This window comes from Lepidochelys kempii, chromosome 5, assembly GCF_965140265.1.
Source record: "Lepidochelys kempii isolate rLepKem1 chromosome 5, rLepKem1.hap2, whole genome shotgun sequence".
Taxonomy (NCBI): Eukaryota; Metazoa; Chordata; order Testudines; family Cheloniidae; genus Lepidochelys; species Lepidochelys kempii.
Window position 1 is genome coordinate 97,861,585 of NC_133260.1, and position 27,880 is coordinate 97,889,464.

Consider the following 27,880-nt stretch of genomic DNA (forward strand, 5'->3'; position numbering starts at 1 on the left):
CCAGGAAATATGCTGAATCAGTGAGCCTCCTCAGCATACTGGCTATGCTCCTCCATCTCCAGTCTATTTACAGTTCTGCAAAGGCTGGATTGAAGCCTGCCAGTAAAGATGTGGTGATGGGCATAGTACACTGCTGAGACCTCTTTTCCAGGTGCACTTCCTGTTGACCAGTAATCTGCAAGCTGGGTTTCCACCAGCAGAAGGCAGGAATAAATAAAGTCCAGTACATAACCTGTGGGGTCTTAAGCACTCCAGGTCAGATGTATGTGGAGTAATGTCACAACCTGGGCTAGCAAAAGAGCAGAGGCTGAGATGATCAGTGGCAGAGCTGGCAAAGTCACAGCGAAATGCATTGGTAGAGTTATTACAAATGTGTTTAGCACATTATTCAAAATTTAGAGTTTAGTGAAAACTCTTGTCAGACAGTCACCTAGAGAACCAGACATTGGAGGACTGGAAGTGGAGCAATTAAAAACCTGTTTGTTGCCTTAGGCATGTTTCAGTTCACTGTTCAGCAGCTCTGTTTCTTGTACTTTTCCACTCCTAATGGTTCACTTGGTTGAAATTGTGACCAAAAGAAAGAAACAAACATACTATGCAAAACAACAACAAACAACACTGTTTTCTGAGAGCCCATTGCCCATTCTGCAAGTCTGAAGTCCCACTGTGACAGCTACTGATGTGCCCTATTAATTAGTTTACAGGTACATACAGATTTAGAGTGTCCTTTGATTTACTTACTTATGCAGGTTACATTTATTATTTTGGAACTTGGTTTCAACATCTGTTAGCATTAGAACCAAAACCAGCTCTTCCCCCAAGAGATTACATTTTGGGCTTGCTTGAACTCACTTACACTGGTTCTGCACCACTGATTCAAAGAATTTATTTATGATTAGCACCATTGACAGGGGGAATAAGGCCCTATGTGTTTAACTTCTGTTCTCACTCTAGACATCCCCATCACGTGCATGATTCAATTTCAAAACAGGATTGGTCAAACTGATTCAGAGGGAACTGGGATTCTCTTTTTTTTACCCCAAACTCAACAACCAAGAGACAGTAACATTTCCCTCACTTTCACCAGTGTAAGTCAGGAGTCAGCAGAACTCTATCACTGCGAAACAGGTGAGAGACCCCTGTCTTGAGGTGTGAAAAAGTTCAGTTAATTTGTATTAAGAAATTCAATTCTCCCGCACCTTCTTTTCCCCCATTCTCTCTCTCTCTCCCCCCTCCCCCCCTTTCTGGGCCCTTCCAGCTGGGACTGGGAGGGCCAAAGTACTGTGACAGCAGCCAGTCTACTAAGATTTAGAGCCTAAACAGACATGGGCAGTATTATAGATTTTATGATAAAGCCATCCATAGGAGATTGTCCCGGCTTGGCAAAGAGATCTAGACAATTCAAACTGAATCTATAAGAAGGTTCAACATCACACTTTAACAGTTCTTATCAACCAGAATCTTCTGTTCATATAGCAGCTTGGTCAAGTAATCACATTTTGTGAGAGACAGGCCTTTTATGTTGAGTTGACATACAAGTAGGTATGAGTCTATGTTTTGATGTTTGTACTGAAGGGGAGCATTTTACTTGAGATTATTGCTTGATTGCTTTTTAGACTGCAAGGCCATTGACCGGCACTTGATCGCCATGTTGATGGTACTGGTTGTGCTGAAGCACTGAACAGGAAGGACCATGTGAGAGCTGCCATCTCTCTCCATCAGTTGGAATATTATTATTATTGCTAATAACCTTGCCTTATTGCCCCTATGTTCCCCGCTGCCCACAGTGAATAATGACCATCGTATTTCCCCCCATCTAAAGGGTGGGTTTGGGATTCATCATGCATGCTGAACATAAGATCAATGGGTGGAACAATGTAAAATTTTAAAAAGAAAAAATAGATTCAATTTCTTTCATTTAAAGATAAAAATAATGTTTTGAAATTAGATATGTACTGTGATGAAATACACATAGAACTTAAACACACACAAAGTACCATACACAATAGCACGCAGTTGTGAATGGTGCTTTACTGACATACAAGACAAGTTTTCTTTCCTGAGCCACTTGCAATCTAAGCTCTAGCTTCTATCTTTTGCTGACAGAGGGGAGTAGAGTGGATGTGGAAGGTATGCATTGCAGCTGGGGTCTGCAAAAGGAATTGTGGCTGAATCAGCCAGAAAGAATTTTGAGGGCTCCTGGGGAACGCACCCTGGAGTGGTAACTGCATTGTCCTTGGAGAGGACACTGTGCTTCCCCCAAACTCAGTCAGCTCAACTGACCAGGCATGGAGAATAAGGATGGGGCTACAGCTGTGCTCCACCTCACCTCACCCTACCCCACCCTTCATTCCCTTTGAGACAATTACTACCTGTAAGGTAGCTGCACAACCTACATTCCAAGATACAGTGTAGCCATCCCTGAAGGAAGGCACAAGAGGGGATATCTCTTTTACTCCACCCTCTTGCAGAACCACACGGGGTATGTCTTCACTGCAGCATTAACGTGTGTGATCAGCACCCAGGTGAGGACAACCCAGGTGTGAGCCATTACATTACAAAGTTATGTCCGACTTACTGAGTCCACGGTGGTGCTGCACACATTCATGTGAGGCACTAGGACTTCTGGGGTAATATCCCATGTTCTTAGCATTGAAGTAAGCTGAGCTGCTCTATGATTCTTTCCCAGTGACTTGTGGGATTGTCTGTTCTTCTGGGAACACAGAAGGAATTGTGGGAAGGCACTGGAGGACTATCAGCAGTCAAGTAGTTTAACTTGCATCCTCACTGCAAAGTGGGCAGGCTCTAGTCTGTAGCCCAGGACAGGCCAGCTAGCCCAGGTATAAAGCGCCACTGTGCTCAGGCCAGATGGTTTTCTGTGTGAATGGGAGCCGGGTTGGGGCAACACTACCCGAGTAAGATCCTAAGTTAACTCTGCAATGAAGACAAGTCTGTATGGGCCAGGCACAATCTGGTCCTAAACAGCAGCCAAAATGCAAAGGAGAAGGAAAGGATGCAACATTAAAGCACAGAAAATGAGTATTTGGCAAACATCTTGTTAGATCCCTGGGTTCTGGTTTTTTTAATTTTATTTTTAATTAATTACTAATGTAGTTATTTTCAATCTTCAAATTGTTGTATGAACGAAAAGAAAGGACATGAGAGCCATGGAGGGTTGTTTCTATCAAAAGGCTAGAGAAAGGAAGTGAGATTTTAGGTGAGACTGGGTGGAGAGTGAAGTGGCTTGGGGCACAAGAGAAGGGGAGCTGTTCCAGTAACAGCTCCACATACAAAAAAAGGGCACAGAACAGGGGACAAGAGAAGGTTTGGTGAAGTGGCCTTCAAAGAGATTTGCAAGTTTCTGGGTGCAGAGGGAGAAGAATGGAGAAGAGTGAGAGTTGAAAGATATGAGCAGGGAGTTAAAAATAGAGAAAAGATCATGGAGACATAGAAGGCACAGGAACTATTAAGCCAGAAGTCAGCACTGGTGTTTCTCTGCTCTCATTGAAGTCAACGTTAGTTTTACCATTGTAAATAGTAGCATTTAGGCTAGTGCTTTAGCACTTCAGAAAACCCTACCCAGAATTTTTAAACCAGGACTTATATTTGAAGGCTGAATAAATAAGAACCCAGTCTAATTAGTGTATTTAGAATATTTATTTCACAATCATTGATCATTTATGAATCATTGATTGTTTTATCTTTGGCTTTAGAAATCAGTGCCAAGCTCTTTCTTACATGTTTTATTAAATGCTTTCCTCACAGTTATATCTTTGCACAGTATAGAGGACCTAGTTACTATTTAAAAGTAGTGAGCACTACTCATATATTATCGGTAGACTTCCACGGCTCAGTATGCCTAACAGTCACTCATTGATTCAAAATTGTTTATCAGCATCTAGAGTGGAACATGTTAGTGAAATAAAAGTGCCCATTATATTGTTGAGTGACTAACTAACGCTTATATAATGTATGTTCTTTCTAACTATTCAAGTATGCACTTTTTGCAGTGGCTAAATAAATTATATAACAAATTCATCACCCAGATAAAAGATGTACCTATATTTAAATGCCTTATCAAAATAACACTGGTATTTAGAGGTAAATTGGCCAGCTCTGTGAGAACATCATGGTTGGCTAGCTTTTCAATTTTCATTTCAGTTCTAGATAGTATTAAAGCTATAGCATTATTCTAGTATCATCATGAGCATTCCCGTATCGGCTGAAAGAGAGTGAGAGATGTGTAAATAGATGCTTATCTTTGATACCTCTTTCAGTGCTACTAGCAGGAGGGAGCCTTAGGTGGCCAGCTGAGAAGCCAGCTCTCTCCTGGAGGATTTTTATGGCTACATGCTGTAGCTGGAGGGGCCTGTTATATTAACTTCTAAGGGTAACCCAATGACTGGTTTCTCTTTCAAAAGATGGTCATGGACTGATCCATATGAGTCATATTTCATGCATCTCTTTAGCAGTCAGTGGTTTTATTTCTCTTACTCACATGCCAACATCATTGTTTGCAATTTCAACAGTTTTAAAACTATTATTAGCCAGTCTGCTTGGAGCTTCTCATGTCAAAGCGATGCTCTGTTTTGGGTTTAGTCTAACTCTGTATTTAGTCTCTGTAGTTAGTCTAACTTCCTTTCTAGTTTGTGGCTTTTCCTGTAAGAAAACGGACATGTTCTTCATTTGCAAAGTCTATTTATAGACTTGTTCCTAGCCATTCTCTGGTTGCTCATAAGCTCATTTTGTTAATTCAGGTAATTTTAAAAGTCACTTGAATTGTACCTATTTTTTTTCCACATTGGTCCAAACACATGGAAGATGTGCAGATTTTCATTTCTGTGGGCCAAACCACCCTCTCATGTGGAAATGTCTATAGTAGGGAGCTGTGAGGGAAGAAAAGCTCTGCAAGGTTATCTTCAGGAAATTGTCCTCAAGTCATTCTTCTGGGCATTCTATTCTATTGTTCCCTCCCATAGTGGACAGTGTTTCCACACACAGACCACAGGGGAAATGCAGAAGGCTGGGTCAGTCCCTGAAGCGACTCTGCCTCTATCCTTTTCTGTCTGCTCCCCCTACCATCCCTTTTGATCTCCCTAGGATTCCCCTACCATTACTCCCTCTGGGTCTTCTTTCTCTGGTGCTTCATGAAGTAAAGCCTGTCATTCCAGATTTTTATCTCTGTAATGTATTTAATTTTGATGTATTTATTAAGTGTTAATTAATGCACTATGGGAGGGGGGACTGTATGTAAATTGATCCCCTTCTTTGTGTATGTTTTGCCAATAGGGTTTTCTGCAGCCCTAGGGCAGCAATAACCCCTGTGCCTTTGCAATGGAGTGAGGGAAGGAGACCATGGGTTCCCAATTTATGTCATTGCAAGAAGAGTTCTCTTTACTCTGAGTTGTACTTTTTGAATCTTTAAAAGCAATATTGAGGAATTGTTCTTTTCCAGCTTTTAGCACCATAGAACAGCTATCACTGTCAACCAGATTTTCAAAGGTATTTAGGCATCAACAATGTGGATAGGCACCTAGTGAGATTTTCAAAAGCAACCCAGCAGGTTAGGCTTCTAACTCTCATTGAAATCAGCAGGAGTTATGCACCAACTTTCTTAGGTACTCTTGAAAATCCCACTAGATGCCTAAATACTCTTGAAAAATCTAGCCACGTGCACAAGACAGAAAAATCAGACTCTACTCTTGACATCAAATTTGACAGCTATCTAGGTGCTATGCTTCCCTAAAGGATCAGTTAAACCTCAGGAGCCATCTAGGCCCCTGTAGCTGGTCAGAAATTAGAATTCCCATTTTGTAGGAAATTGTGAAATAATAAAGTGTTCCAAAGGGAACAAAAAAGAAAATTGAAGTCTCCCATGGCCCAGGAATTCCAATTTTTTTTTAAAGTCAAAACATTTTATTTTGATCTTTTTAAAATGTTTCCAAGACACCCAAAGCTTCCCAGAGGCCCAACAGGCTGCCAGGCAGGGGGCGGGCTAGGTAAGGGAGCCTGGAAGCTAGGGCTTCTGGGCTGCAAAAAGCTGTGAATCTGGAATCTGTGAGAGGTCTGGCTCCAGGACAGTCCACCTGGTGAGCTGCCCCAGAGCCAGAGAAACTGGAAGCCTTGGCTCCCTGCTAGCCTACCAAATGGGCTGCTAAACAGCTGGGCAGGTCAGCTGGCAGGAAACGGGTAGGTAGGATTTCATAAGAAACCCACTTTGCGTTCACTGGAATTTCATAGAAATCCCATGTTCCCATGGAACGTGTCTATTTCAATGACTCAGCATTTCCCAACAGAAAAACAATCAATCAGAAAAATTCCAACTAGCTCTACAGCAGAGTCCAACCTGTTGCACATTTTGAAGGCAGATAGAGCTAGGATTTGTCCACTTAGTGAAAACTTCATCAGGAAATCCACAAATTGGATCTGAAATGTGAGGTTGCCCAGTGTAATGAGAGATACTTCAGAAAAAACAGAGCATAAAGCAGGGATAGTTCAAATTATTTTAGAAGAGCAAGAAATCATAGAATTAAATTATTTTTTCCCCAATCTTTACCCATTCCATAGAGAAATGTGTCAAAATGATGGATGAGGTTCCATGTCCCACAATTTGTTCTCCATAGTATTAATGGCCAGCCATTAGATTGAGGGGAAATTTTTCAAAGTGGTGCACAGGGATTGTGTTATGAAATTCCCATTAAAATCAGTGGGAACCTTGAGGCTAACCTCCAAGGCACACTACTTTGATAATGTACCCCTAATGTGCAGTTAAATGGAAATTATTGATACTTGAATTAGCCAGATAGTTCATCATGTTTTATTTTTTAAAATATTATGATTACACTTTTGGGTACCAATACATGTGTATTTAAAATGATATAAGTGCCTTGTAAAATCCCAAAGCTAGCTCCTTGTCATTTCTCATGTAATAAATCTAATATACAGTATATCCACATTTTTCATTAATTATATCAACTAATTACCTTATTACAAAATAAATGGTAGCGAAATTACAGTTAGAGGGGATCACTGTTCATCTATTATGCATGAATTACTAACTTCTAAATAAAATAGTCATTATGAGCTAATGTGAAACCTTGATAAATTAGCTAAACTAATAGATATTAATTGTAATGTCACGTGAATTAATGCTGCTAATTTTAAAGTATTAGTGCATCAGATTAAAATGAAAATTATATTATTTTGAACACCTGGGCAAAATTCCTTTGGGATTAATTTACAGAGGTCTCATAAGCAATTCAAAAGTCTGGGCACTAAAGTCAGTCTCAAAAGGGCTGGATGGTGTATGGATAGGCTGACGCATTTAGTTAATTTAAGTGGAGTATTTTATTGTGGACTTAAAATTGAGGAGGAAAAAAGACTACAGTGGACTATTTTCTTACTTAATGCAGTCTGTTTTCCTCTTACAGCCAGTTTTAGTACTCATGAGAGGCACAGAGGGGCTACTTGAGTACACTGTGAGAGATGAACTCTGTGCATGTGTGTGTGAGCACTTGCTATGAACATATCAATCTAATATGACCCTAAGAGGTACTTTGTGAAAGCTGTGCTGCCTTCTAAACCTAAAAAGCAGAAGTACATTAGATGAGCAGGATTATTGGATATAAATTCCCTTACAGGCCCCCTTTCAGATTCAGCCTTGAAAGTTCCTTGATGATACTTAAGAATTAAACAAACTACATTAAAGAGCAAAATGGATGTCAGCAGGTTCAATGAAAGTCATCTGGCAGATTTAGATTCAGAAGTTTAATAACCTTTGGAGATGATTTCAAACCAAAGACCTGGATCCATGAAGTTAAGGATGTTACAAATCTAAATCTAATTCAAATTTTGTGGGTTGAGCCAATTTTTTTAAAATTCCAACTTGTAAAAGTAAAGATTATATAGTCCACACAGTTTCTTCTATGCTCAAAGAAAGTGCACTGTTGAAATGTGTATGTATAGGTGGAATATGGGTGTGAAGGTATGAATGAAGATTTCAGAAGAACATATAAGCAAGGGAGAACTATTTATCACATCACAAAGGGTTTGACTCTAGATGTGCAACCTAACCAGAAAGGTTAAAAAAACCAACAACACTATATAAATTCTTGAAAACCTCAATGTAGTCAAAGGAAATGGAATCTAGCAATAAGACAGAAGCAGCCTCCCCCTTGTCAGAGCCAGAGGCAAATGTGAAGCTGACAAAACACGAGCCCAAGGAATCTGCTAAGGAGCCAAATACCAGAAAGAATCACTTTCATATTTCACAGTCTGAATCTTTATTTATGGCCAAGCAAAAGAAAAAGGAGAATAAGATAGTAAATGGCAAAAACCATGCCATATCCTCGAAAAGGACTGTTTGAAAAGGCAACAAAACTAAGAAAAGACATAAATACCACATACCTGTAGGAACATAAAAGCTGCCCACAGAGCATCACTCCTCTTGCATTGCTGTATAACAACACTAAAAAATGTTCCCTGGGTTTTCTTTACTGTGTGAACACCTTATGCAAAATGGATGCCTCTCATTTATGTATTCACCTGTATTGCATCTAGCTTATTTAAAACCACCACCAGTGGATGACACTCATGTGTTGTACTCTCCTGAATATCGGACTTACGTGACAGGGTGCCTTTAAGTGACAGTTTGCATTCCTGGAAAACAATCAGGTGATAAGTAACAGGCGTGACTTAATTTGATTTTATGGCCTTCAATTTATTTTCTATTTAAGATTGTGTGGACAGAAACACTGGTAACACGCTAACTACTCTTTTAAAATACCTCTCCCATATTTCTCCTCGGATGCCTCACAGCTACTGCCAGAGAAAGGTGTCGTGTTTTAGTTTTCAAGCTAAAACTAAGCTCGCTTCTTCTCCCAAACCCTCCTTTCTTCCCTTCTTCTCTACCACAGTTGACAAACTTTCTTTGCCATCATCCCAGCTCACATTTGCTTCTTTCCTAGATGTAGGGGAGTGGAAAATAGTTTTGGTAGATGGCCAGATGGCTGAGTTTCTTTTCAAGTGACCATTTTAATACTGCTGAAATTTAATTATATTGCTTGTGTGTGTTAGGGTGCTTAGGACCTCAGCCTCTTTTTAGATCTTATTTAAGTATAAATGAATACATCTTTAATTATTCTCTCTCCTTCTCCTGCCCCCCAAATATCTCAGGCTTTGTCCTCTCTCTCCCCCACATCAACAGAACTGCATCCTATGCACTGGTACTTTCTCATGTTGGTTGGTGTCATGTCTTTTTCTATCACGTCTCCCCACAGTAGCCAAGCCTTCTGCCAAATTAGTCGTCCTTTTCTACTTCTTGGATCATCTCTCATCTACTTGTGTTTTTGAAGAAGTGGGGAAGTTAGTACAGAGTACAAAAGAAGTTTCTTCTCACTTTCAAAACACCAATCCTACCTTCAACTCTTCCTATATCCCCTCCCATTTTCTACATCCTATTCAGGGCTGGCTCCAGGCACCAGCGAAGGAAGCAGGTGCCTGGGGCGGCCAATAGAAAGGGGCGGCACTCTGTCTGTGGTTGGGGTGGCATGTCCGCATCTTCGGCGGCAATTCGGCGGTGGGTCCTTCACTCCCTCTCCCCCTCTTCAGCAGCAGGCCCTGCTTCTTCTTTTTTTCTCTTTTTTTCTTTGCCTCTTGGCGCAGCAAAAGAGCTGGAGCCGGCCCTGATCCTATTCAAGCGTCTTTTCTCCCATGTCTTGCACTTCACTCTAACACTACTGTTCTAGGTCTTGTTACATCTAACAAACATCTTCTGTGTACAGATATGAGGCGATAATATTAATAAAGACAAGCCCAGACATTGGGGAAAGTTGAAACTGATCATATCTGGATTTTTAATTCTGGTCCACTTAGTGCACCTCATTCTTTCAGTGGGCCATTCCATTTCCCCAAAGTAGCTTTATTTCTCCTTCAGAGATTCTTGTCCCCTCAGGGAATTAGTGGGATGTCTCACAGCAAAAACAGTTCTTCTTCTGACATTGAAAAAGAAAAAATAGATCATTATCAAGTAATTTCATATTATGGCTAAATGCTCTGATATTAACCAATTAATGGAGGGATGTTGAAATCAGAAGAAGTTGCTTGCTCACTCTGGCAGCACTACAAAAAGGCTTGTGGTCATTCAAGATGGAGAGTTTAAAGGAAGTAGAAATCTAATTCCTCAGGAACTATTCTAAAGTTTGTAACAACATTCATCACTGTACCGACTGCTTGACAGAGCAGAAAAATGTGAATCGGGAGGCCATTCCCTACTGTCACTGAAGGGGCTGGAGAGCTTTAGGATCATTCCCATCTGATTCTGTCTGGAATTTGAAAAGGGCTCATATCAAAGTTATGTACTAATTTCCCTCAAGTTTTTCCAAGCCTTCCAGGGGAGGCCATACCTGGTTATATAACTGAACCATAGCTATACTTTGAAAGTATACAGGTAGGAAGGTACGAACCCACACTTGGCTTCCACTGAAAAAGGCCCTTTCTGTTCCCACTAAAGTCAGCAACAACTTGTTATCTATATCATAGTAGCACATTGCAGCAAATTTAAGATTATTGGCATTTCCATTATTAATTCCTTTGTCATCTAGCAGAATATATAAGTTGGTTGCTTTAATTCACTATTAGCCAAAAATGGTCATGCAACACTGTTTAAATCACTTTTATTTTTAAGGGCTGTATTGCGGGCTGACTACAATCACAATACATGTGTTCCCTAACTGCTCCCTGCTAATTACACACCAATGTAAAGTAGTCTTACCAGACCAGAGAATCCACCCACTGACTCCAACAAAGACCTCTGCCCAGTAGGCGCCCCACAGGAAAGTGGGGGGACAGTGAGGCTATGGCTAGAGGTGAGCTAGCACACAGGGTGGTGTCTGGGTGAATTTAAGTATAAATGGCACTCTCCCTCCTGCTCTCAAGAACTGTAGCTAAGTCATCCAGATTTCCTACAGAATCTCCTGCTCCAACACAGCCAGTGGCTTAGGATAACAATTTGGTTCTGAGTTTTATTATACACAAACATATAATAAAATATTTAAGTGTCAAGTGTCCCTTATTGTAAAATTTAATGAATAATTAGAGGACATGCTTCCTTAAGTCATTAAGAACTTTTTGTCTGTGTCTGATGGTATGCGGCATCACGCACTGACCTAGGCACAACGGCATGGTAAGGGTAGAATGGCATCTTTTTTTCTGTTTCTTTGCTTTTATCAGTCAGATCCTATTATTATAATGCAATTAAAATAACTGTTCCTTTTCCATACTTTTTGTTCTGAATAGAATTAAGTTTCTTTAACAGAAAGGAAGAAATCATGCTTTGACTTTGTCCCAAATTGCATTTAAAAACAAAACAAAACACAAAAACAGTGAAAAGCTCTGAGAATAGGTTTTTAAAATAAAGGAAAAGTCCTGAAAGTGGCTTATGTAGCCATGTTTGCTGTAATTCACTCATATCCCTTTATATGTAGCATCTTTCTTGGAATCACAAGGTATGTGATGGAAAACTTAGCTCTCTTCATAACGGGACACATCTGATTTACCCAAATGACATGATACTGTTGCATTAGTAAGATGAAAGGCTTTTATCTTGCTCAGAGACACACATATGATAGTCATTTCAACAGATGAAGTGTCAAACTGCTTAAGAGTATCAGTTTTGACATATATACAAATAATTGCCTTGGGAAACTCTAAGTTACTGAGTCTAAGATACACGAGGATGTGGAGCTGACTACTGCAGATGCTGCTTTTTAGAGCTATTTTGGGAAAACAGCACTTTTAGTGATAAATAAGGTAAAATTGTGCCTATTTAGAAAGGCTAAAACCCCTTCACGTTTAATAAGAAACCTCTCCTTTCTTCACTCTCATCCTCATGAGGTTGGTCTTACTGGTAAATATTTAATCAGTTACTATGAGCATGTCAGTCTGCATTCCTGCATATATCTTTGACCATCCAAGAAAACATCTTACAAATGACACAGAGTAGTCTATTACAATTATTCACTGGGGTGAAAATATCTCAATATTTAAAACTTAAATTCTCCCAAAATAATCCTTATTACAATAAAAATATTTTCGGTCATTAATGGAAAATATGTACATTTAAAATATAAAATGCTAGTTGTGAGATATAGTTTTATATTTAAAGGGTGGAATTTAAAAGGTGTTTTTTACTCTGCATGCCCCTCTTGTCAGCATTGACAAGGCTGTAGCTCTTAATATCACTTCACTGGCTGCCATGATTATTACACTTTTATTTTAAAATACAATGCACCAAGGCACAAGGGATGTTGTACATTTAGTGATCCACTTTCTTCATTAGTAAGCATTATGTTTCATGACTGAGTGCCATTGAGATGGTAAATGTCAAGCAATGTCCAAGAGTATAAATCAAACAAAAATAATTGTATTCCACCCTTTTGAGGTAATGTATTGTCCTCCATAAGCATTATGCGCCAAATCCCTTTCTATTTCATATCCCGTCACATCTTTCCCAATCAACATAAGGTCTAATTCAGCTTCCAGTGAAGTCAGCGGAAGGTCTCCCATTGACTCCACTGGGAGCTGGTTTAGCTCACATAGAATAAGGCAATAGGGTAACTGCAAACTGATATACTCCGACTGTAAGATCCTTGGGGCAGGGATTTTGTCTTCATCCTGCGTGTAATGAGCCATATATATTTGTGGTTTTATATATAAATAGTAAATACAATTATTGTCAACACTGATAATAAAAATATCCTGAGACCTCTTCAATATTTAGATTGTGAGGTCTTGAAAAACAGACTTTTTTTCATTATAAGCGTGTATAGTGACTAGCACTATGCTGATCCCTAGTAGGGGGTTCTAGACAAAACCACAATACAGATAATAACAACAACAACAACAACGACATCACAAATCAAGAGCTATCCTGAACATCTCATTCTCCTCACTCTGTATTTTTAGGACAGGATTTTCTGTAAGACCTAAACCAACACCACGGGTATCATGAACAATTTCCAAGATGGACTTTACTTGTGAAAATTCTGTCAATCTTTTAACTGCATGCACAGGTGTGAATGCACACACAAACTGTGCCAGCAGTAGTGGACCTAGCTGAAACTGCACTAACATTGGGCCTCAAAGCACTAATGTTGATAGAAATGAATCTCCAGAATGACTCTGATATCTATAAGAGCATCAAGGCATGTCCATATATTTTCGGTACACAGTACTACAGATGTACAATGCACTTTACATACAGAATACGGCCCATGCCCTGATAAGTTTGTACTGTAGGTATTTCATTAGCAGTTGTCCCATTGCCTTATGCTATATAGACTTGATCCTGCACCAATGATATCTAAGGGCATTTTGAAGAAGACTTCAGTGGGCACAGTCTTATGTCATTAGGGCTAGATAGAGTCAGATCATCACTGGAGCAGAACTAAGGGAGATCAACAATGGACGCATGTGGAGCCGAATGTCTAATGGGGTGTTCTACAACTTACAAAGGATTGAACAGGTATATTCCACTCCTTCCTCCTGGACTCCTGATGTCAGCAATACGCCTGATAACTTGGATACAAAGTAGAACTAGCCAAAATTTCAGGGATGGTGGGGAACTTTGAAAGAAAGCGAACACTTTCTTTTTCTCCTCCCTTTTTCAATGAAAAAAAATTCAGAAGATATTTACAAAACCCTGTACTACATTTTACTCTTCAATTTTCAAGGAGGTGTGTAGAATTTTAGGAGGGATAAGGAAATGCTTTGGATAAAATATGATCCATCCTGTGTCCTTGCTTTAAACTTCAGCTGATCTTTTGAGGTTAATAATACAGTTTTATATATTATAATACATAAAAGTGGATGTGGGTATCACCTTTGGACCTGGAATGTACATTCTCTGCTCCAATACTTTCCTTGGTTAAAAATGATATCTAGAATCTATTCCTCAGACTGCCTTAATTTCTCCGATTTGGAGGCTTCATGCTAAACAGTAGAACTCAATATAGTTTTTTGTAAACTGTTAGACTGATTAACTTATGATAAAAGTGTCAAATTTGTTCTCCTCTCCTCCCCCTTATAATCAGCAGTTCATAATAAATTAGCGTAATAAGATGGTAGTACAAAAGAGCAGTGTTTCAAGATTCCCAGATCAAAAGGGCACTGAACAGGTTGAAATCCAATTAAAAAGACTGATAACCATTTGGTGACTTCTGACACAGTAGTCAAAAGTCAAAGTTGACATTTGGGGACTTTTTTAAATGTATTCACTGGCCCACATTTAACTAATGTACCAAATTTCAGGATTTTAGCTCAGAAGGACCATCAACAGTCACTTATTCAGTCAGTCACCCCATTGTTAGTATTACTTATTACACATTCTTAGTATTACCGATATATATTTATTTCCCATTTAAAGAAAAAACTATGTTAAGAAAATGTTATGGTTGCATTGTTTTGTATTTCCTGAATTTTGAGTGCATAAATTAAGGTTGGACATACAACCTTAATTCTGCCCCCATGCCACACACACACAACTTATTTCTTCAGACTATTTTATAGATTTCCTCTGAAGAAAGCTATGCTACTGATTGTAGATACAATTCAGAGGATGGGGCAGCATATTACAAAGCTAAGTGGCCTGCATACTGTAATTATTAATGAAAAGATCTCCTAGGTAATTTTTGAAAGATCTGGAGCTTCACTTTCCAGAATTAGGAAGCCCTTATGGCTCTCCAAACACTGGGAAATAAATTTCATAGTCTGGAACTATTTAGCTGGACCTCACTGGAGCACTGTGTCCCATACACCTTAGGAATTCCACAAAAGAAAACCATTGTCCTGCAAGCCCTGTTAGCTCTGCAGATGGCAAAGCCTCCTTGTCTGTTTCCCAGCTACAGAATATTTAATATGCACTGGAGCAGGGCTCTTCCTTGCATTCCTTTCAACTCCTTCAACACATCAGTGTCCTTCCCACCTTCCTGCAATATTCTTGTTTCAGCTCCTCTGCATCTTTCTTAACTTTTTCTGTACAGATGAGATAGCCAGCCATGCATGTATGTGCAGTACGACTTTCTTGTAGAACACTTCACAAATGTTGCAAGGAAAAAAATGTACAAAATTTAAGGCATAGACACAGCACACAATTTACTAAGACCCATAAAACGTAAACCAAAACCAGTTTCACCAGAATATTCAAAACCAATACTCCCCTGTAAATGGTATTTCCTAGCCAAGTATCAACTTTCCATCCAGCTCTAATGGTTTGATCATAAAGCTCAAAACATTTGGTGTTTTTTAAAGCTCCAGCTCTTGAAGTCATGTTATTTTAGGAGAACATTATCTTTCTTCTAAAATAAAGTAAACTTCTAGCCCTCATGACTAAGAGTAAAACTTAAAAATGTGGATACCAAATGCCCCCAAACCAGAAGGCAAATAAAAAGCCAAAATCTTAAAAAGAAAAAAAAATCTCATGATTTAAAGCCAATTTCATGATTTATGAATGATTTGGGGATGCGGGGGTGTACAATGCTGTTTTCCCAGATATTTCTAGTATAGAGGTTCACAAAAAAGGATTACAAGAAATTCACCATGAGGCAGAGATGAAACCTGGGAAATGTGGGTTTTGGAAAATTAAAAAACATTGAAAACAGGAAGCCAGATTGCAAATACAGGCAGAGACCTTTTTGTCTCTCCTGCTCCAACATACATTATATTATAAGTGAATTAATGCACCCCACATGTGTATGCACTACTGGAAGTAGTATATTATCATGATGAAAGGAGCATAAGAATAAATACAGCACAGAATGGAATAGAATTTTGTACAATAATGAAAGCAGAAATACCGAAACACCTTATTATTATGGCATTGTTTACCCAACAGAAACCAAATAAGGAAGTATGTTAAGAACGATTCTTTGAATATCCTCTACAATTTCTACAGCAAGAGAGTTTGGCTAATCATCCAGACCTTTGGATGCTTATCCAAATGAACCTTTTTTATGTTTCATGCATCACTACTTTTTAAGCCATATGATGCTTATTAACATTAGTAGAAATTGCACATATGGTGCATTTGTGAAGCACTGATGATTCAGGGTAAAAAAAATGATCATTTCATTAATTAATTTTATAGTGAGTCAATTTGTTTGTTTCAGAACAGTACAGAAAAAGAAACCTTGGACCATATTTTTATGATGAATTTCATACAAGTGAGTACTGCTTTCAGTCAATATTTGATTACACAACATTTTAACACCTCTTATAATATGGCATCAATAATGATCAGACCTAGTTATAATAATTTTGTTAAAATTACTCTCAGCTGATGAATGTAATTCAGCTGAAAATCATCTCTGAAGAGTGTATTCTAAATATCAATCAACATAAATAATGCAAGTTTACTATTAAAGCAATTCAAAACAACAAACAGACCCCTACAGGGAGTTCCTTAAAATTATTGTGTTCCACATTAATCCTTTTAAAATGTTCATACTAGGAATAGCCAACATTGTTATAAAGCAAATTAATTTTATCCACCCTCTCTTCAAAAAGATTATTTTTTCTTCAAAAGTGGAGATGTATTAGAGGTTGTTATTGATAAGTTATACATATCTTACTCCCGAGGGCATTCCTGAGCCAAAATATTAAAAATTCTGTGCCAAAAAAATTAAAATTCTGCACACAATATTTTAAAATCCTGCAAATTTTATTTGTCAAATAAATGTGGAGACTCCAGCATGACATTGGGGAGCACAGACCACTGGCTGCACAGAGGTGGGAGATCACTGTGCAGGACCCCCCCACCCCAGGGCATGGAATTAATAGTGAAGCTTTGCACCTAAACTTGACATAGCGAAAGGATTGGGCCTGCCCCAGAAACACCCTAGGGCCCAGGCCCTGCCCCTCCATGCTAGGTGCACCAGGTGTGGGCAGGCACGTTCAGCAAGGCAGGATCCAAGTATGGAGGGGCTTAGTGTGGGGGGATCCAGGTGTGGGTTGAGAGGTTCTGTGTGGGGCAATCTGGGTGCAGGATCTGGGTGTGGGGGGAATCTGGATGCACAGGGGCTTGTTGGGTGGTTCTGGGTGCAACAGTAATGGGAATCTGCAGGAGGGTCCAAGTAAAAGTGGTTGGGGCTCAGTATGGGGGGTCTGGGTGTGTGTGGGATAGAGCTTGGCAGGGGGGTCTGGGTGTGTGGGGGCTCAGTAGGGGGTCCAGATGCCGGGGGAGAGAGCAGGGATCCAGGTGCAGCCACTTGGGGCTTGGTGGGGTGGGGATATGGTTGGCTCGTCAGGTGTCCAGGTGCAGGGGGAGTGGCACTCAGAGGGATACTGAGTGCGGGAGGGTGAGGCTTGGCAGGAGAGTCTGGATATGAGGGGGTCTGGATGGATGGGGGTTCAGTGGATGGGGGAGCAGCTCCCTGTATAGGGATCCCTCCCCCTGCAGGAGAGGAGCAATGGGTACAGGAAGCAGGGGTGGGAGAAGCTTGCAGAGCTTCCTGCAGCTGGGGGAGAAATCTGGGGGTGGGTCTGACCCAGCCCCAGATGCCATGCAGGGGAAGAGGAAGTCCCATCCTCCCCAGCCCAGCCAGGACTAGCAGCTCAGCCTGGCCCAGGGTCGGAGCCACCAGCTGGGTCTTCCCTAGTCCCATCTCCTGCCCCACAATGATTTCCTGGACACCTAAAACATACTGCTGGGGAGGGTCACATGACCACTCTTATGACTTTCACTTTGCTTCACCATCAGAAAGACATTTTTCTGTGGGGAAGCCAAGAAATCTGCGGGGGACATAAATTCTGTTCATGCACAGTGGCACAGAATTCCCCCAAGAATAATATCTATTAAACCTGAATAGCAGAGAGAAGGCTGTCAATAGTTTAGCTTTTCATCATTAATTGTCATTTGAGATTTCAAATGATTCTTTGTAAACTAGGGACAATTAGCTTGCTTTTCATAGGCTTATAGAAATTTAGGGCTGGTAGGCATGTTGAAACATCACGTAGTCCATCCCCCCAAGGCTTAGATGAACCAAATATACCTAAATCACTCCTGATTCTTTTACTTATAACTAGTGTAAAACCTTTGAGTTCAATGCTGTAACTTTCAGTGGGCATGAGTGAAAAATCAGGCTAAATAAATTAATAATCAAATAAATAAAGTACCTGATTCTGGACAGTTCAGTAAAAACAATTGTTCAATATGCAGCAACAGTAAAATAAGTAAAGATCTATAAAGATTAAAAAAGAGTAACTACAATAATTCCTTGATACAAATTTATAGCATGGTCTCACCTCATGATCTGTCTCAACAAATCTCTATTGTGGCATTTATAAAGTTTCTTGCATTTGAAAGGTTTTACAGGTGTGAGAAATATTATACTTAAAGTGGGGAATACATTGGAATGTGCAACGTCTCTCACGGTGAAATTAACTTTTTAAATACAATCACACTAAAGCAGAGCTGGAAGGGATCTTGAGATGGATGATTAAAATAATTAGAGGCATGGAAGACACTCTGTATGAAGAGAGATTGAAAAGTTTATGACTTCTTTAGTTTAGAGAGGAGATGAACAAGAGGGGATTACGTGTAATTATCATCATCAAGAATCATCATCTATGTCATTTCTGAATTTTCTTTCAATGTTTCTGCTTTATCATCACTCATGTTTTGCTACCAACCTCCCATCAACCCAGCTGTGAAACCTCCTTCTTTTCCCTACTTGTTCTTTTTGTCCCCTTTCCCTTCTTTTATTTAAATTAAAATGTAGACTACCTATTTCCCGCTCCTCTTCTCTCTGGGCCAACTCCCAGGTGTCAAATTCAGGCTGCTTGTTAGGAATGTATGGGAAAAAAGGTGATCAAATATAAAACAATGTTTGACCCTTGATCCTGGCTCTCCAAGCAGCTGGGGTTGATTTCAAGAAAGCCAGGAATCCAACAAAGTTTTTCTGTTGATTTCAGTGGGGACAGAAATTCACTCCTGGAAAGTTTACACTCCATAGATTCTTTGGGTGAGATCCTCAACCCTGCATGCAAGGGGAAAAAGGACTCTAAAATCCCCAGTTCTGGCTGGCACTGAAGATTATAGCTGTAAAGATTCAGTACAAGGGCCTCCTCACAACTAGTGGCAAAGGAGGTGTGCAGAGGCATTCTGTGGACAGGACTGGGTCAGGAAGGCCATGTCAGGGTGGGGCTGCAGTACAGGGCACTGCAGAGATTCATCACACTGCTGCTATCTCTAGAGCCGAGTTGGTAGACTACCATAATTTAGACAGTCCTGGATTTGGAGGGTGTAAAGGTGGCTTGAAGCCACCTTAGTCTCCAACTTCTCCTAGGCTGCAAGTTCTGTGCTGGGTCCTTGAAAAGGGCAGCAGGCATATGGTTTACCATTTACCTCTTTAATCCCCTACATATCCTCCCCTGCTTAGATTAATTGTGCTCCTGGCATGGGCAATGTTAAAAGCAAGAACATTCTGCACACAGGCAGACATACATATATATAAAAATACACATACACACATAGGCAGCTATGTCCAGTCCACCTAGAGCAGCAGCCCACATTACTATTCTCCTACTCATGTCAACGCTAAATAATTTTGTGCTTCAACCTGGTTCCAGGTCTCTCTCTCTCTCTCTCCCCCTCCCCCTCGGCCTATTTAGGAGCATCTTTTTAATATACACGTTTTCCCTCTGCTCCTTAATCTCTCCATGTCTCTTTGATGATAGTGATTTCCCTCTTTACAACTTAAACCTTTATCCTTATAACCACTGGATCACTACTGTCATGCCGATCATGCTACGTTCTAATATTTTTCTTCTGATAGTTCATGAACTTCCAGAGGATCATTTCCACCAGAACATTTCTAACCTACAAAGTTTTTTTAAAAAAAAATCTCTATCATTACATAGTTTTCCATGGAACTCATTATCCTAATGTCTAAGAAATCTTCAAGAAGAGTTTTAAAAATAATCTCAGTTTGTGAATATCTGATCTGTTTCTTTATGAAGATGAAAAAAAAGTAATTTAATAAATAAAAATAAAACTAACCAAAGGAGTGAGATAAAAGCACTTCAGTTCAGTAAAGGTAACAGAGAAAGAAAATCCCAAAACACAGAACATTTGACTTAAACACTTGCTGCATTTTAATGTTTTTAGATGAAAGGCTTCTGTTTGGCAAACTGTAACTAAACTTCAAAAACTTAATAGGGGACAAAGCTAAATTGCTTGCAAGGTCATATTTCAACGGAAAAGGAAGAATTTAGAGAGTCAACACTAAGGTATTCTTTGGATACCTCAGACTAAATCCCACCCAGATTTCTTTTGATTAAAGGAAGTGGAAATTGAGTGTATAAAAATTGCCTCTAGTCCAGTCTGATGTATACTGTGTACACCAGAGGTTCTGAATCTCTCTTTCTGAGCCCCCACCCCACCCCCCCATGCTATAAAAACTCCATAGCCCAGCTGTGCCACAGCTCCTCTTTTTCCTGCATATAAAAGCCAGGACCGGCATTATAGCAGGGGATAGCAAGCAGGACAATTTCCCCGGCTCCCATGAAGCTAAATTGCTCAGGCTTTGGCTTCAGCCCCAGGTGGTGGGGCTCAGGGCCCTGGGCTACAGTCCCACGTGGCAGAGTTTTTGGCTTTCTGGCCTGGGGCCTAGAGAGTCTAACGCCAGCCACACTTTGCAGGACCTGCGAAACCTCCTCGTGCCCGGCCCCCCGCCATGGTGTATACTATTTTGGTTCTATAGGTATAAGTGAGTGATTTGTGTGTGTTTAGATACAAATAGCTTATGTCCATTTTGTAAGATTGATAATGACATTTGAACAAATTGGCTTGCAAGAAATTGTCCTTTTTCAAACAATTTATAGGCAGATCGGATACATCATACAGTCAATGGATCTCCTTTTTCAGCAAACAACATTCTTTATTTTTGCTAAACTACACACAAAACAGTTCTTTCTTATGTTTATATATCTATATATCTCCCCAAATGCTGAGGTGACAAAAATGTGCTGTTCCTTGCTCTCAAAATCTCAGAAGCAGATTATTCTTTTATATCATTGGCCATTTTGGGGGGATTGGGGAGGGGCTGCATAGCAGTATGAGACTCTGGAAGAATTTTGGCTTGCTCAGTAGGAGCTCACACAGGCCCAGGAGGGTTCGTTCATTGGGAGGTAAAGAGTGACTATGGCATTGTCCTCACCCCACTCACCCCTAATGGAAGGCAACATCTCTGGTAGGATTATCTCAGAGCAGTGTCTGTGCTCCCCATCTGGATGCTCATATTGGAGTCAGATGCCATGAGGGCACTAAGTACCACGCTAGGAAGCACTCAGCTCCTTAGAGAATCAGGCCCTGTATGTGTAATCTGAAGCTTTCTTAATTGTGGGTTTCATTTATAATGTGTTTGGCTCCTTGGAACTGTGTCAAGAGAAAATAGCGGACTAAGCCAGAACCTCTACAGCTTGTTTGAAAAGGCAGAAATGCTGCCCTCCTGTTTCTCACATGATAGTGATGTAGGGATCAAGCTCATTAGTGATACTGCTTAAAAAAGCAAAAACTATTCAGACTGCACCCATCTCAGTTGTGTGGGCTAGTACTCACATAAGAAGAGAATGAAAGGACAGCCATGGAGGACCCGAGACGAACATCCAAGAACCCCTTATCTGAGCAGTAGACCTCCTGCAAAAAGTTTGAGAATCTCATTTATACATTCTTAGGACTATACCACTGGTGTCAGAATAATGTTTTTGAGGTTGGCAGGCTGGAAACTGATTTTTGCCTCCTTTTGTCTGTCAAGGTGGCAATACTTGGGCTAAAAGTGAGACTTTTCACAAACCCTTGAACCACCTCCACCTTAATCCTCCCACCCCCCTAAGCATGCTGTCAGTTGGATTTGTATGGAGAATTTTATACACTGTTTTACACCTGCTGTTACCCTATCCTAGCATATGACCATTTTAGAAGAGAGGAAACATTTTCTTTTTCCTCTTCTAGGACAAAATCAGTTTGGGAAAACTCACTGAGGAAGGCTCCTTGTATGTTTGTTCCAGTGGTGAAGTTCCTCTTTCCATTGGTCAGCCTGCCTGTCACAGCGAGAGCTAGAAACCTGTCTACCTGGATCTGTGGATTTGAATCACATGTATTCAATTCAGGCACACACACATGTGCTTGCTCTCTCTCTTCCCCCTGCCACACACATGCCTCTTAATTTCTTTTTTATCCACTGAAAAGAATTGAATATTTGTTAAGAAGTGGCTGCAAATGAGTTCTGAGCAAAAGCAACATCCAAGGTTTTGGGGGAGGGTTGTTTTGTTTTTCGCTTTTTGTTTTTAAAAAGGATAGAGTATTCATTGATGTTAGGAAAGGGTCTGTTCTTGCCAACTCAATCTCTGTTTTGGGGGATGGAACTCTATGAGGTGAATAATTGCATTGGGAGAAGTTGTGCATAGTCAGCTTTGGATTTCCAAATGAAAGCGAGAAGGAATTTGCATGATTTGCAGCAAAAATCGTTCCCCTCTTTCTAATACCCTATTTTTGAGCTTTTAGATGGTTATAAACCCTTATAAAATGTATCACTGAGGAGTACTGAAACATAGCTGGAAAATACCTCAGAATTACTGAAATATCAGTTGATTAGCATAAGTTTATAATAATTGTTCATAAGGAAGGACAGCATAAACACATTTTTAGTAAATCATACCCTAAGATACACAGGGTTTTAATACAAATTACTCCATATGATTTGAGGAAAGCTGGAAATTTTGCAAATGAAAAAGAAAGCAAGACGAGAACAATTTTTTTAAAAAATGGTTATGGTGATCATTTTGTATTAGTATAGTAATGAGCCAATTAGTAAAAGGCTGAATGGACAGGGACAGTATGCCTGTCTTTCTGCTCGCTCATCCATCAAACAAGAACATTTCCCATAGTGCGCGCGCGTGTGTGTATGTGCATTACCCACCCTGCCGTGATTTGACACACTACAGTGCCACTAATCCCACAGCCATATTTGTGATAGCGATATAAATGTCAAAAGGACAACTTGCATCAGAAAACAGTGCAGTAATATACTAGAAAATGGCCCTACAGAAGATGGAATCAAAGTCAGTAGAATTCTGTGCCCCCTAAACTCCATTCACTGTTAAGAAACGCTTACAGCATTGTGTTGAATGTCATTTCCTGAAGGCGATGAGACTAAAGCTTGGCAAGCACAGAGATTACATTCACTGTTCCAGTGTGAGCCTTATCACCCACCCAGGGGCAGATTGTGCCAGGTGGGTGCACATGAGGGAAATGGGTTGAAGACACAAAGAGCCTGCCCTCTCCTTGCAGCCTTGAACAATAGCTAGGAACATTAGCAGTCTCTGCAATTGGGGAAACACATGAAATGCTCTCTCTGTTCAACCCCGGGGTGGGGGAGGGGGCAAACTACCCCTCAAGGAGGTCAGGCAGGGAGATGGAGGAGGATAGTCAAGGGGAGAAAATGGTCCACGTTGCTTGCTAGGTATGTAGTGGGAACAGGCTGCATCATCCAAAGGGGTAGTACAGCAAGCAAACTCCCCTTGCTTGCTAGGAAGCTCCAGGAGGGATTGTGCTTTCTGAAATACAGTCCCTTTTGGAGCTTCCCAGGGGGAAAACATATTTTTCTACCAGCTCCCAATGCTGAACAAAGGCAAAAACACCACAATCTAGAGCCATACGGTTTAATTTTAATCCAGTCGATTGAAAATAATTTACTTTAGGTAGAATACTAGCATTAACATACAATAATACCCTAAACAGAGTAATATCTCAAGGCCAGATTCTTGTACCTATTGCTCCCTTATACTCACAGGGAGTGGCTCTGTGAGTAGACCAGGAGGAGCTTGATTTCAGTGGAACTACCAAGCAGAGTAAGGTGCCACTCGCCATGAATAAGAGTGACTAAAACCTGATCCTTATTTACCATTAGTTTATAATACTGGTATTTGTTCCTACAATTTTCCATCTTCCTTTGTTTTGGGTTGGATCATGACCATCAAGTCATTTTCAGAGGGAAAGCTGTGCCAAGGGAATGAATTAATATATGCCACAGGTGTTTTTAACTTTTGGGGCACTGCAGGATCTTCTTTATTCCCCCACAGCATCAACATTACTGAGTTAGCTTTTAGAGCCTTTGACAAAGGGAAAGTATACAAAGCGTGAGACTAATCCACTGGTGCACAAATAATTTCGTAGTTATTCACCTCCCTTAGAGAATGCTACTAACAAGCTTCTTCTGCTTATTTGATCCCTGACCTTGTAGCAGCTTTGAACTCACTGCTTTCCTTCCCCCTTGTGTGTATAATGGTATAGTTTGTTACGAGGTTAAAGAGGCAGGTTTGGGAAAGATATGAATTTGATCATCTTTTATAGGGGCTGCTGGTGTGCTAGCAAAGAGTAGGAGGAGGAGGGCTTGTCTCAGCACTACAAAGCTAGTAATTGATTTCACTATTAAAGCAGCACTTTGAATTGTTCAGAAATAAACCGTGCATTGTAGAATGTCTCTAAGTAAAAGTCCCAGTATCCAAGGAGTTGACCACATGGTTAACCTTATGCTTGTACTTCGTTACAGCAAAGTATTCTCATACAGCCTTAAAAGCAAAGAAAAATAGAGATTTGTATGAGTGGTATATCTATATAAATGTAGAAGCAGAAGAGAGAAGTGACTGGGTGAATTATGGGTGTGGTAAATAGAGCCTATCATCTTTATGTTGCCAGTGCTTACATGCAACATAGTCTTTGTTGGTACGTTTGGTTGCTGCTCACATCAATATGCACCATACTGTTATTTTTGTATGACAGTATTAACTGGAAGCTATTATTGCTATAGTAAATAATGTCAAATGGTAGTCAGCTATGCTTTTATTTCCTCTTAAAAATGTGAAGTACTTAGTTATGTCACCACATGCTTTGCTATGTCAAACACTGCACTTATCCTGGAACCTAATAGCTTCAGAGCCAGGTTATATATTATTATTGCTAATGCAGAATGTGGTTAAGAAATGGTTTAGATACCTGTTGGTACCTAGATTAACATCTAGCACCTGCAAATATTTGCACATTTTACACACATTTGTTGCACTCTACTGTGAGTGCAAGTGGAGACTACTCATGGACACACATAAGGTTAAGGGTCCCCACACTATTTTAATCACTCACTGAACAGTGCTCAGTGGACTTGAGACTCACTATTCACTCCCTTACTCAAAAATATGCTGAAGAAAAAAGAGGGGGCAGGAAAGTGGGTGAGATGCTTCCTATGGATACCCAAGAAAGAAGTGAGGCATCTTGCTATCACCTGCCCTTGGTGGGCAGCCTTGTTTGTACCTACTAGGAGTAGTTCCCCTGACTCCATCAGCTGGAAGCTCACCCCTCACAGGCCCCTCGGGCTCCTCTGTCCCTCTGCATGTAAGCAGCTGCACACTCCAACCTCTGTGTCTTCACAGTATCCCACTGAGATGCCCATCCCCTGTTTCACTAGACACAGAGAATTTCCAGATCCTCTTCTGCCCAAAGGAGCTTCCCAGTTGCACTGTAGGGTGCAGCTCTGCCATACACATGGCACTTACATTTGTTTATGGAGAAAGCTACTCTAAATTTATTTAACAAAGAACAGAGATTCAAATGATAGCGAGCAGAAATATTGGAAATAAAGGGTTACATATAAAATAAATTCATAACCTGTTCTAGAGCCTAAACTTAACTAACAAGCTGCACTGTTGTCTAATAAGGTAATGCTTACCCAAAGTCCTTCTTGGAGAGTTTTTTGACCAGGATGGTCATAAGATCAAACCCACTAAGAAATTGTCTCCCCTGATGAAGGATACCAGTGCATCTTTGTGCACCTTTAGACGGTCCTGTGTTCTTCACCTGTAAACAGGTGTTACTCGCCTTCGCCCCCTCCCACTGTTTACCTCATCCTGTTAGTTTCTTCTCCTGAAGTCCCCACAAGCTCTTAATTAGCATTTGACTCAGTATGCAAATAGACTTCCATTGCAAGACACTCAATAGACAACGGTCAACCACGGAGATAGAGTCTCCTACCTCCTGTCTGGTGGAACTTGTTTTAAGGCATCTCACCCTGCATTTAACGTCAAGGTTTTAAGAATATAATTTCCAAACTATGTATACACACTTTTCCTTACATATTATCCACACATACATTTCACCGAGGCTATGATGAACAATGTGACACAGACTTTCGGTAGAGACTATACGTGGTGCTCTTTGGTGAACTAGTATGTAAATACTGGATCCAGGGGATCCCTTATGCACATCTGTACTTTCTGCCAGTCAGCATTAAGAGGTCCTTGGGTCAGAGTAGGGTTGCATCTGATGACAGGGACTTAAGTGACATCTTTATAATAAATGCTAACTAATAATAATCATGCTAATTAAGGAGCTTAGCTACTAGCTTTTCTCAGAAGAAAGACTTCTACTAGGCAAGATGAACTTGCTCTGAAATGCAGGTCATGCTCCCAGTTTTCCACACCCAGCTCAGTTATCACTTGGTGATTACACCTGCAGCAGTCTCTGGGAGCTCAGTTCTGCAAGGTACAGAGCAGCTTCAATTCACATTGACCACTTAACACCTTTCAGGACTTCACACCATCTTGCAGTATCAAGCCTCAAGTCCGCTGCATTTCCCATCCAATATGGATTATCAACATAACTCTTTCATATGAAGGGAACAGGGAGTAAGTGAACCAGCTATCAGTTTTCAGTGACCAGAGTAACTCTATTTGCTCCTGTACAGAGCCATGTACAGCAGTCTATTCTGAATTATAATGAGTAGAGTTCATTGAACCATAACCTCTTCCTCCAACTGGGCCTGTGGCCAAATAATTGTCCCATGACCTATCAGCTTCTGTAGGTTACATAAACATTAAGTAGGATGACTGAGGAATCCTCTTAGTATAAACCCAGATCTGATATTTCAGTGTTCTGGTTATCAAAAGGAAAAACTCACTGGAAAGTTTAAATGTAATGGAAAGTTAAACATTTAGATGATGGGGGACCCTACAAGATTTGAAGAATTGCTCATGGGATAACCAGCTCATGTGAGCATCACATTGAGGAGACTAGGTAATGAAGTGACAAGGGAATTTTTTTCCTCATGGCCACAAGCTTTAGGCAGTATAACTCACTAGTATATTGAAGGTAGACCTACAACAATCTATAATTTGTTTTTATATTATACAAATTGAGGTCTCATTCCCAGTCCATAAGAATGGCCATACTGGGTCAGACCAAGGGTCCATCTCGCCCAAGATCCTTTCTTCTGACAGTGGCCAGTGCCAGGTGTCCCAGAGGGAATGAACAGAACAGGTAACCATCAAGTGATCCATCCCCAGTCACCCATTCCCAGCTTCTGGCGAACAGAGGCTAGGGACACTCCCACCAAAGTTTCAAGGGATACAAGAGACATGGGAGAACATGTAATGTATTAGTATTTGACCAGATCAATTACAGAGTTTGACAATTACTGGCTTGTAAGGGCAAACATAATAGAACAACAAATAGTGGAGGAGATTTCCTTTTTAGTTTTATCTGATGTCCAAAATTTTCAAAAATTTACAAACTTAATTTTTTTTAAAGTCTGTTTTTACGAAAACTTATGTTAAATAGAAATGTTTCTGTGAAGTGAAAAGAAAAAATGGAAAAATTAAAAAATAATAATCCCCCAGAGCCTTTGCAGCTAATATTGCTACACTATGCTAATGCATCAGAAGCTAATGGTGAAATAGTCCGTAAAATGACTATAAAGAAAAAGGAAAGTGGTTAGCAGTGAACAATATTTAAAAATATATGTTCGTAATCAGAGTTCAGCAAATTCCTCAGACATTT